General features: G+C 41.6%; 1 long non-coding RNA gene across 3 annotated transcripts in view; it reads left to right on the forward strand.

Moving 5' to 3' along the window:
• The first annotated feature begins 1,046 nt into the window (after positions 1-1,046).
• LOC110141569 (uncharacterized) overlaps positions 1,047-12,575 on the forward strand; it is a 36,351-nt gene continuing 24,822 nt past the window's right edge. The window contains exons 1-5 of one of the 3 annotated variants that reach the window (XR_011491193.1): positions 1,047-1,150; positions 2,496-2,792; positions 3,003-3,067; positions 4,842-4,937; positions 5,323-5,974. This is a non-coding gene — a long non-coding RNA (uncharacterized lncRNA). Of the gene's footprint in view, positions 1,151-2,495; positions 2,793-3,002; positions 3,068-4,841; positions 4,938-5,322; positions 5,975-12,575 lie in introns of those variants that run through there. The other 2 variants (XR_011491192.1, XR_011491194.1) reach the window with 2 other exon arrangements.

Consider the following 12,575-nt stretch of genomic DNA (forward strand, 5'->3'; position numbering starts at 1 on the left):
AAGACTGCAATCTGAAATAATAATAATAATAATAATAATGTTTGAGACTGGTTCCAAGAGGTTTAGGGCCTAAAGCTATAGTGAATGATAATGTCTGTTCTGTTGGCAGTTACAGCTCAGTAGAATGATAGTCCCTTGAGAAAATGTTTTCTTTCCAAGTACGCATTTGAAACTGCTGCGTTGCTGGAAAGCTTTGGCTCTTTGTCATTCATGGGAGGTTGTGAGTGTGTGTTAGGGAGATGCTGTCAAGGACTCAGCAACTGAGCGCTAAAGGCAAGGCAGCTCTTTGCAAGAGAGAAATTGCAAGACTCTGGATCTGGGTCAAGGAGCTACTTTGAAGCATAGGTCTCTCTACTACCATTAACACTGCTCTAGCCCTCCAAGTCGGACACGACTGACGTGACTTAGCATCATCAGCAGCAGCCCTCCAAGAAAGATGGCTTTGGGAAGGCAGTCTCCCTGGAAAATACTGTTGGCTACCCATACAATGGAACTCCCCCCTTCCACTCTGCCAACAGAAGAGAGGTAATCTAATTTGGGGTATCGATGTGTGGAGCCCAAGGGGATGGCTAATTGACTAAGCCAGTTATATTCATTCTGTTCCCCCTTAGCAGATGATCACTTTCTCGGTTTTTCTTGAAGGGCAGTTCAGGAGACATAGTTCTGAACAATGAGATGTACAGGAAATCTTCCGGGTGTGTGTGATGGAGGAGGACACGTCATCTGAGAAGGGTTTTCTCCTCTGAATAAAAGAAGCTCCTGCTTTAGACCATAGAGTCTGGAGTTGTGAAAGGACAAAAAACCAACATGCTTCTTGCCATGGTGGAAAGATGCAGAGAGCCTGTGCTGCTGATAACTGCTAGTTTCAAACCTACAACTGCTTTCCTCCAGACTTTACATTATGCCAAGTAATTACGTCTTTATTTCTAAAGACACTACCAGGTGGGTATTCTGTTGTTGTTGTTTAGTCATTAAGTCATATCTGAATCCTTTGTGACCTCATGGACTGTAGCCCACCAGGCTCCTCTGTCCATGGGATTCTCCAGGCAAGAATACTGGAGTGGGCTGCCATTTCCTTCAGCAGATCTCCCCCGCGTCTCTCTCATTGGCAGGCGCACACTTCTCCACGGAGCCACCAGGGAAGCCACAGGTATTCTCTTGTTGTTCAGTCGCTCAGCTGTGTCAGTCTGCAGCCCCACGGACCACAGCACACCAGGCTTTTCTGTCCTTCACTCTCTTCTCTGGGTTTGCTCAAATTCACGTCCATTGAGGTATTCCGTTACTGCAGCCAAATGTATCCTAAATAATAGAGCACTTCACTTTGATCACTGAGAATATCAGCAGCAGAGACCATGCTGAGATAAAACGCTCACCAGCCAAGAACCTGAGTATTTCCTGAACAACTGTGAGACCATTTTCTAGGGATTCTCAGAAGCATGGCCAAGTTCTTGTGCAGAAGGTTGTGGCTCAAAGTCATTACAGGCTGGACTTAATACAAATATGATTTTAGTTGGACTCATAACATGGTGAGTTACAGAGGGCAGACGCTGACAGTCGGATTTCCCACAATGATTGGTTGACTATATCTATTCAAATTGTCTGTCTCAGTGCTACTCAAAGTACCAATCTGCAATGAGAATACGGAGATTGCACCAGAATGTAAACCAACATACTTGCTTCCTTCCTCCAGAAGTCTTGCCACAAAAACAAGTAAGCTGAACCAAACACTGTGCTTAGTGATGTAGTTGCTTTGCATTTGGTAACAAGTCCCTGATCTCCCTATCTTTTTGCTAATTGGTAACAGAGAGTTTGCAGATCCATAGCTGATCCACAACCACATAGGCCAATGAGTTGGCAGTCAGGTACCAGTGTAGCCTGCTTATGATTATTTACCAGGAGAGGAATCTCATGATTCTGCTCTGAAACCTGCTTCAATGATTCAACAGTGGAAGGGCTTCTTTACATCTCAGCAAATCACACCAAATTCCTTTGAGATTTTCTTTAATAGTACTGAGGAAGTATATTTGTAGGCATCACTGCCCACTTATAAAAAAAAGCCTGTATTTCTCTAATTTAAGTATTAAACTAATTTGAAATTTGCTTGCAAGTGAGAAGGTGGTAACTGTTTAGCCAAGCAGATGGTTTTAAGTACAGATTATTTCATGTTCTGTGTGGCTTCCACTTAGATCTTTCAACTATGCTCAATATAGCACAATCCTCTTTTCCATAAAATTAAAAACAATGACTAAGGAACTTCCCTGGTGGTCCAATGGCTCAGATGCTGTACTCCCAGTGCAGGAGGCCTGGGTTTGATCCCTGATGGGGGAACTAGATCCTACATGTGGCAACTAAGACCTGATGCAGTAAAATAAATAAATGACAAGTTTAAAAATAATTACTAAATATCTAAGTTATCATTCAGAAAGTGCATCAGCTATGAGAAATAGAAACTTAAAAAAAAAGTGGCCAAATGTTCTGTTTTTCTTACATGAGAGAATTCTGGAGTTAACTGGCTCTGTGTTGTGATAGTGGCTCTGTGATGTCATCAAGCCCAGGTTGGCTGTCTTCCCACTTGGCCGTCCTTGGCTGTTACTTCACGGTCTCAGGTTGGTGACCCTGCTGTCATATTCATATTCCTATTCCAGGCAGAAAAGAAGGAAGAGAAAAGAGCAACAGGCATGTAGTAGCTAGTGGCGACCTCTTTTACAGAGTTTTAGCAAATGGCCCACCAATGAACTTCCACTTTTTTATCACTTTGGCCAGAAAACTGAGGCATGGTCACCTGTTGCAAGGTAAAAACAACAAAAAAACTTTTGTGTTTACTTCTTGTATTAGTTTTCTCGAGATGCCATAATAAAATACTACAGACTGAAAAAAAGTACTGCAGCTTGGATGACTTAAACAATAGAACTTTATTTTCTCATAATTCTGGAGGCTAGAAGTCTAAGATCAAGGTGTCAGCAGTGTTGGTTTCTTCTGAGATGTCCTTCTTTGGTTTGTAGATGGCTATCTTCTCTCTCGGCTGAGCCACCAGATAAGACTCTGCCTGACAATGAAGGAGACACAGGTTCGATCCCTGGGTCAGGAAGATCCCCTGGAGAAGGAAATGGCAACCCACTCCAGTATTCTTGGCTGGGAAATCCCGTGGACCGAGGAGCCTGGCGGGGTACAGTCCATGGGGTCGCAAACAGTTGGACATGATTCAGCAACTAAACAAGAACGACCTTCTCTCCGTGCCTTCACATGGTCTTTCCTCTGTGTGCATTTGGGTCCTAATTTCCTCTTCTTATAAAGACAACAGCCATACTGAATTAAGGCCCCTCTAACGGCCTCATTTAACCTTAATTCCCTCTTTAACGATCCTCTCTCTAAACACAGTGACATTGTGAGGTACTGGGGTTAGGACTTCAGAATAGAAGGTACATGACTCTGTACCTGATTCAGCCCACAACAGGGTACATGATTCAGCCCACAACACTCTTCCAAACATAATCAGGGTTCTGTTAGTGAGAAACAAGGGGGGGGTCAGATGTTTTGAGAGAACAGCATAGAAACATGTTTATTATCTAGGGTGAAACAGATCACCAGCCCAGGCTGGATGCATGGAACAAGTGCTCGGGCCTGGTGCACTGGGAAGACCCAGAGGAATCGGGTGGAGAGGGAGGTGGGAGGGGGGATCGGGATGGGGAATACATGTAACTCCATGGCTGATTCATGTCAATGTATGACAAAAACCACTACAATATTGTAAAGTAATTAGCCTCCAACTAATAAAAATAAATGAAAAAAAAAAGAAGGGGAAAATTAAGGTAGGGTAGACACTGTAATACCTGCCAGACCTACTATATTGCTTGATTTTCTTTAAACAAACAAACAAACAAACAAACAGAAAAGCTTGAAAACTGCCCCCAATTCAATTTAGACATTTATCAACATGATGCATGATGAGGTCTACCTAGCTGTAATTAAAGGCCTGCTTGTTTATTTAAGGTGTTTCATTATTTTTTTTTTTATAATGAAAGACTTTCCCAGCTGCTGTGAGCTATGTTCTCCTTACGAATACTCTAAAAGACACAGCAGCAGGTGTCCATTATGTTGAATAGCAATTAAAACAAGTAACAGAGAATTTGCTTGCTTGTGGATCACTTATTTTTAATGTTTGCTGAGGCCTTTATAATTCAATTTATAATTAAGCAGGACTAACTGTTCCTTCCTAATTTTTTAGTGTCAGAAGATTTTTATCTCTCTTGATCATTAAGTGAATTAAGTACAAATCCTTAACTTTGTTGGTGATATTTTTTCTTTTATTATTAGGTGAGCCATTATACTAATTAAATGAACCTGCTAAGAAGCTACCTGTAATGTTACTATACATATGTCTGTACTTCAAAGGCTTAGAGAAATGCTACATCTTATGAAGTCTGAGAAATAATTAGGCAAAATTCTTTTGAGATCTTGCTTTTAATTTTTTTTAATGTATAACAGTTCTGTTGAAATATAATTTCCTGTGGTGGCCTAAATGTGAAGGAAATCCAAAAAAGAGGGGATATATGTATGACTGATTCACTTTGCTATACAGCAGAAAGTAACACAACATTGTAAAGCATCTATACTCCAATAAAAAAATTTTTTAAAGAAACATAATTTCACCTATTAAAAAAGTCATACTTATAAAATAAACTCAGCAGTTTTTAGTACATTCAGAGTTGTGCAAATCACTACTATCTAATTCCAGGACATCGTTATCACCCCCAAAAGAAACTTCATTCCCACTAGTATTCACCTCCCCCCATTTCCTCCTCCAGCCTTGGCAACCACTAATCTACTTTCTGTCTCTATAGATCTGCTTATTCTGGACATTCCCATAAATGGAATCATACGATGTGTGGTCTTTTGTGTCTGGATTCTTTCACTTAATGTTTTCAAGGTCCTTCCATGTAAGTCACATGCATCAGTACTTTATTATTATTGTTATTTTACTGGGTGATATTTCATTGTACAAATCTTGCTTTGACTTCAAGATATAATTACTATCAGGGATTTTATATTAATTCCCTGATTCCTTAGAGAGGAACAGAAAAGCATCCTGGAATTCTAGTCCCAACTGTTGACCGTCATGGACCTCAGTTGTGCATCTATAAAATGGAAAGTTTTTCTTTTATCCTTTAAGGACCCAGCTTATAAGAATCTCCACTGAATCCCCTGATTATACTTTTTCCTGCAATAAAAGGAAATTTACCCATATTTGTTTCAATTTTATCTAAACTAGATTTTTTCCCCTACAAGACGTAAAGTTTTTTCGCATGTTCTTTTCTTTTTCAGTTATTTCAAAAACAATGAACTAAACTTTCAGAAGCATCTAAATTCATATATGGATCATTTTGTAAATAACTAGGCTTGGAGACAAATAAATAAAAAGAATAAATGTGAAAAAATTTAGTTCTCCTGGAAATGATTCAAGGATAAAGAATAAATACAACACCTATTTGTGCCTGTCAGATGAAGAAAGAGGATACTGATTATTTCAATCCTCAGTCTTTAATGAGGGAGAAATTTATTCATGCAAACATACACGCAGTAAATGTATGCCATTTCTATTTGTGAGCCCATATGGTTCAGAAATAGAAGAATCTAGTAGTCAAACCCACCTGCAAATTCCCCAATCTACATAAAAAAGACAAACCACACCCATCATGCCTAATAACAAATTCTTTTTGCATCTGGTTTAACTGAGCTTAAAAAAGGATGCCCTTCTCCTATTGTATAATCTCATTCCAGAATCTGTCTCTTTCATTCAATTCACCGGGGACTCCGTGGGTGGGAGTTGAGAGTGTAGATGTCAGAACTGATTATCCCACCACTGTGTATTTTACAGTAGAGAAAAAGACCAAGAGCAGCTGGGTGAGAAGTAAATAAGTATGCGATATACATAAATGAAAATAAAGGGGTTTGAAAGAATATGTAACAAACATATGGTTGCTGGTGGGGGATAAAGGGATAGTTAGGGAGTTTGGAATGGACATGTACACTCTGCTGTATTTAAAATGGATAACCAGGGACTTCCCTGGTGGTCCAGTGGCTAAGACTCTGAGCTCCTAGTGCAGGGGGCCCAGGTTTGATCCCTGGTCAGGGAGCTAGATCCCACTTGCTACAGCTAAGACCCAGGGCAGCCAAATAAATAAATAAAAATAAAATAAAATAAAATAAAATGGATAACCAACAAGGACCTATTGTATAGCACATGTAACTCTGCTAAATGTTGTGTGGCACCTTGGATGGGAGGAGATAAAACCCTCCCATAAGGACACACATATATGTATGCCCGTGTCCCTTTGCCGTTCACCTGAAATGATAACAACATTGTTAATCGGCTATATCTCCATACAAAATAAAAAGTTCAAAAGCAAAAAAAAAAGAATATCTAATAAACGGTTAATAGGACAGGAATGCCTTTGTAAGGACACAGTGGCAGATAAATCCAGGGACCTGCTACTTCAGTGAAGTTTCTGGGAGCTCAGCAGACTGCAACATGCCAGAGTGTGTCCCTCCAAAACGTGAAGGCCAAGGTGGTGTACTCTGCATCAGTTCCCAAAGGGAGGAGTACAATGCTTAATGGACCTCCTGGGATTTAGAGACAACATACACCACATATAAGTGCCTGATTCCCATCCAGTTACTGCATGACCCTCAAGGCAACCTGCTTTGAATGAAGCAGAGCTGGTCTCTCTCCAGCGGGTCTAGGCTAACATGAGTCCCTTATAGCAACATACCCATTAGAGTTTGAGATGTCTGTGGCAGATCCAAAAAGCTACCTTCAAAGAATCACTGCCCAGGCTCCTAGAGTTTCATAGGAAAGCCATACCTTCGTTGAAAATGATGATTTTCCTTTTGAAAAAGAGCTTTTGGCTTGCTACTATGCCCTAGTCGAGACTTAACACCTATCTGCATTAGTTGCCACTGAAAAAATTAACACAAATGTAGCGGCTGTAGTAGACTGTTGTGGCCACCCAATGATCAAGTCCTAATTCTGGAATCTGTGAATGTTATGTTATAAGGAAAAAGGATCTCTTTTGCACATGTGATTCAGTTACAGATCTTGAGATGGATTGATTATCCTGGATTATCTGGGTGGGCCCTGAAAGCACTCACAAATGACCTCATAAGAGAGAGGAAAGGGAGATTTGATAAGGAGGAGAAGAAACACAGAGAAGACAATGTGAAGATGAAAGCAGAGATTGGACTGATGAGACCACCAGCTTGACCAGCAGCCACTAGAAGCAGAAAAGCCAAGTGTGGATTCCCCTCTAGGGCCTCCAGAGGGAGGGCAGCTCTGACCTCAACTTGATGGTAGCCCAGAGATACCAACTCCAAACTTCTGGATTCCAGAGCTGGGAGAGAATAAAATCTTGTTGTTTTAATCCATCAAGTTTGTGTTAACTTGTTACAGCAGCCACAGGAAATTAATATAGTGGCTGAAAACAATACAGATTTTATTCTCTTACCATTCGGAAGGTCAGAAGTCTGAAATTGATTTCACTGGGCTAAAGTCAAATGAGTGGCAGCCCTCGTTCCTACTGGGAGCTCTGAGAGGAGAATCCATTCTCTCGTCTATTTGTTTTTGTTTGTTTTGTTTTGTTTCTTGTCTTCTGGTGACTGTGGCCCTTGGCTTTTGGGCCCTTCCTCCTCCTCCAAAGAGCATCACTCCAGTCTCTGCTTTTTTTAAGTGATTGCTTATCCTATTTATTTATTTATTTTGGCTGTGCTGGGTCTTCATCGCTGCTCCAGCTTTTCTCTAGTTGCAGTGCATGGGCTTCTCTTATTGTGGAGCATGGGCTCTAGAGTGCATGGGTTTCAGTAGCAGCTATGGCACGTGGCTTAGTAATTGCGTTTCCAGGGCTCTAGAGTATAGGCTCTGTAGTAGTGCCTGGGCTCAGTTGCCCCATGGGCATGTAGAGTCTTCCTGGATCAAACCCCTGTCTCCTGCATTGGCAGGCGAATTCTTTACCACTCAGCCACCAGGGAAGCTCCAGTCTCCTCTTCTGTCATCCTATTGCATTTTCCTCTGACTCCTCTTACGCTGCTCTTATAAAAAATGTTGTGATTACACTGGATCCATTCAGATAAACCTTCCCATCTCAAGATTCTTAACCACATATGCCAAGTCCCTTTTGCCACAGAAGGTAGCATTCATAGGTTCTGGAGATGAAAATGCAGATGTATTGAGGGGCCATTATTTAGCCTACCACACAATCTAACCATTGGATTTCAACGGACTGTGCAATCTAATCTTCCCATCATGAACTGAGGTGTTATCTGACCCAGAAAATGCTAAATTTGTATGCAGTTGCATTCCATCTTCTAGGAAAAAGATCAGGCCCAAGCAAGTCCTGTAGACAGCCGCATTTTTCACAAACATGCAGCTTACATTCTTAATATTCCTACTCCTGATGCACTGCCACATCCTCCTCATCTAATCAGTTATGACAATTGCCTGGAGGATAATAAACTTATTATTAGAAAGGTTTTTAGACTCATTCTGCATACTGTGTTGGCACCTTCTGTAAGTGAACTGTCTCACCATTACAGTGCCACTCAGGTGGGCTGTGAAGAGCAATGAGGCAGACACATCCTCTCATTGAGGAGAATGTGGAGCAGTAGATGGGTTAATCCTCTGCTTGGAAATGGAGATGCCCCAAAGGATAAGCCAATATTGACTCATGGGCAAGGGCTGCCAATTTGGCTCGATGGTTAGGGTCTTGGAAGGAACCAGAGTGAAATATTAGAGATAAGGAAGCCTGGAGAAGAGGTATATGATGGTGGAGCAGACTTCTATTTTCCAAAGATTGCCACACCAGTATATCCCACATACGTGTGCTCCTTACAACATGACATCAACACTCCTCCATTGAGAGATGAGGTCTATATTTCCTTTCCTGGAGCCTGGGCAGGTCATGGCAGAAGCAATGTCACATGACTTCTAAGGCTGTCATAGAAGGCAATACAGCTTTCTTCTAGTCCTCTTGGGATGGTTGCCTTTGGAACCCAACAATCACGCTATAAGGAAGCCAAGTGGCCAACTAGAAAAGCCACATGTGGATAGGTTTTCCAGCCTCAGCCCCAGTTGAAGACCCAGAAGGCAGCCATATCAACCTCCAGACGTGAGTGAGCAAGACTTCGGCATAATCCAACCTCCAGCCTTCAAACCACTTCAAGTGACCCTAAGAAGAAAAGAAACATGCTATTCCTGTGAGGTCTGCCTGCATAGCAGATTCATGAGCAAAATAAATGTCTTCAGCCTTTAAGTTGGGATTATTTGTTACATGGCAATAGACAGATAAGCTCTCAGAAATGTCTCAAAGTGTAAAATTATTTGTGCCCTTATGAAAGTTTGCCAAAAGTCAACCATTGCACATGAGGCTCTCAAAACCCTGGTGGACAAGTAGAATTGCTCAGGGATGTCAGTCAGACTCCCTGGATGTATTCAATGGACTTGTGAATAGATAGCCATGCTGAGAAGGATGAATTTTGCCTCACCAAGGCTAATCTGCTGGGTACTCACTGCTAAGCTCTGCCAATGGCAAAACCCAGCAGTGAGCCCATAATACAGTGCTATGGTAGTACCATAAGGGCTTTGCTGGTGGCTCAGCCGGTACCAAATCTGCCTGCAATGCAGAAGACCCAGGTTCAGTCCCTGGATTGGGAAGATCCCCTGGAAAAGGGAATGGCAACCCACTCCAGTATTCTTGCCTGGGAAATCTCATGGACAGAGGAGCCTGCAGGCTACCGTCCATGGGTTCACAAAGAGTCAGACACAACTGAGCAACTAAGCATGCACACACACACATAGTACCATAAACTAGTACTCAGAGGCAGGGGGACTACACAGGAAACCTTCCATCATAGGGAAGCAGAGACTGTTCTAACGAAATAGAGATGGATTCTGGCTTATGGATCATCTTTCCTCTTCGTCATATTTCTACCACACTTAATAAATGCCATGTTCACAAAACTAGTGACCAAAGAGCTAAACTGTGCAGAAAAATAAAGTACGTGATATACTGATGCCTATAGCAATCACTGAGCTTACCATGCATTCCATCACCCAGAAGCAAGCACTCTGACAGAACCACAGCATGACTTATTGAAGACTCACTCATGGTGTCACCTGGGAAATAATACTGTGTTATATAAAAAATAAATAAGGGGCTAAGATAGAATAATAGGGACCCGATTTATGCTCTCAAGTGTAACAACAACAAAAGGACACAGTATTTGGGAAAACAGTTTTGGTGACACTAGACATCAGGCAATAAAGATTGTGATCTCTGAGAAACAAGGAACAAAGGACCTCACTTTCAACGTGGGGCAGGGGTGGGGGATGTGGAAGAGCAGGTTCAGTTGCTGGTTGGGAAACTAAGGTCCCACATGCTGTGGGGCAAGGCCAAAAAACAAATAAATAAAATTTTCGAAAAGAAACGAGTGAGGTAAACTCTATGATTACCTTAGCTTACTGGCTTGAGAGAGTTTCTAGGCTGTAGTGCAGGAGGACAAAACCAAATAGAGCCGGGTGGAGTCCCTGAGTTCAGGAGAAGGACCTGAGGGTCCAGGGAGACAGAGTTCCCACGACAGAACACCAGGTGGGAGAGAGTGACACATAGGGAAGAACCCCAGGGATCTACAGAGGTTACTGCTTTGGAATTCAGCGTGTCTCATGTGGTGAGGAAAATACCTTAGGCCAGAGAGAGGAGTGCCTGGTGTCTGCACAGGATTTGAAATAGTGCCTACCAATCAGACCAGAAAAACTTCATAGTCCACAGGGCATTGGGTAGAGTTCTTGGAAGGTTCTCGCCTCAATAGTGGAAAATAATTAGCCCTAGACAAATCCTAGCTTATTGGCTCAGATGGTAAAGAATCTGCCCACAATGCCAGAGACCCAGTTTCAATCCCTGGGTCAGAGAGGCCCCCTGGAGAAGGGAATGGCTGCCCACTCCAGGATTCCTGCCTGGAAAATTCCATGGATAGTGGAGCCTGACAGGCTACCGTCCATGGGGTCACAACGAGTAGGACATGACTGAGTAGGACATGACTAACACTTTCACTTTCAACCCTAGCTTAACGAATCCTAAAAGCAAAAACTCAAAGGAATTTAAACATGTTCAAGTAAAACACCTGTGTTGAAAAACAAAACTCAGGAATATTTCTAGAAATATAAAAATATCTGGCACCGAACAAGTGTGCCTTCCTGTGCTACAGAGACTGGAAACCTACAGACAGCATTTCTCAGATTCCCTAACAGCTAGGGTCCTGAAAACAAGTTTTTGTTTGGTTCCTGTTTGGGGTTATATTTTTGCCAACTAGATGTATTTTCCTGTGACTTGGAAGGCAAAAGTAAAGTAGAAAGTTTTTTTTTGATCCTTTGGTTGATGCTATAGATACACATACGGGGTTTTTTTTTTATTTGTTTTTTCTGCAGTTACATTCCCCTATCCAATAGGGACTTTGTGGGTATAGTAGTAATGGCAATAGTGGCAGAAGCTTCCTGATTCATTAAGCAGAGCTCATTGAACTCAGCAGTTCCAAGGGGAGTGTCCCAATTTTTCACTGTCCTAACAGTAGCGGAGGCAGCAGCTCCCCTTGTAGATGAAAATAGTGGTATTATTCTGCAAATATAGCCTAAATACCATTCTTCTACTCCTCTCAACTCCTTATATCACACCTTTTTTAGCTTAAAACAGCTGAAATAAGTTCTGTTTCTTGAAAAAAAAATTCCATTATAGGAATTTGTATTAGTTATCTCTTGCTGTGTAACAAACTGCCCCTGTGTCCAAATTTAGTATCTTATGATAATAAATATTTGTTATTTCACAGTTTCTGTGGGCCAGGACTTTGGGAGCAGATTTATTTACTGCTTCTGGCTCAAAGCCTCTTCTGTGGTTGCAATTAAGATATCAGACAGGACTATAATCATCTGAGGACTTGACTGGGGTGGGAGGATCCACTTGCAAGGTGGTTCACTGGTAACCTGTTGACAGGATTTCTCAGTTTCTACTAGCTCTTGGCAGGAAGCCTTACTTCCTCACCACATGGGTCTCTTCTTTGGGCTTCCTGGAGTGTCCTAAAAATATAGCTGGCAAATCCCCTCGAAGCAATCCAATGGAGAAGACAAAGAGGAAGCTGTAGTGCCTTTTATGACTTTGTCTTCTAAGTTGCAGGCTATCACTTCTGCTTTATTGTGTTTGTTAGAAGTGAATCTTTTAAGTCCAGCCCACACTCAAGAAGAGGGAGTTTAGGATCCACTCCTTAAAAGGAGGAGTGTCAAAGAATTTGTGGATATATATTTAAGCTGCCATATAATCCTCCACAGATGTGAAAGAGCATTATTGTGTCTAATTTTTATGTAGCTTGCATATAATAGCTAATATTCATAAAATAATTCTCATCATTAGTAATAATTCCAATAACCTCATCAGATTATCTCTTCCCTTTTGGAGACTGGTCACATTAATTTAATCTTTCTTTTATCATCCTAATTTTTCTCCTTCAAAGGCAAGGTTTCAGGAAGCTCAATTTCCTCT

The sequence above is a fragment of the Odocoileus virginianus genome, chromosome 14, assembly GCF_023699985.2.
Source record: "Odocoileus virginianus isolate 20LAN1187 ecotype Illinois chromosome 14, Ovbor_1.2, whole genome shotgun sequence".
NCBI lineage: Eukaryota > Metazoa > Chordata > Mammalia > Artiodactyla > Cervidae > Odocoileus > Odocoileus virginianus.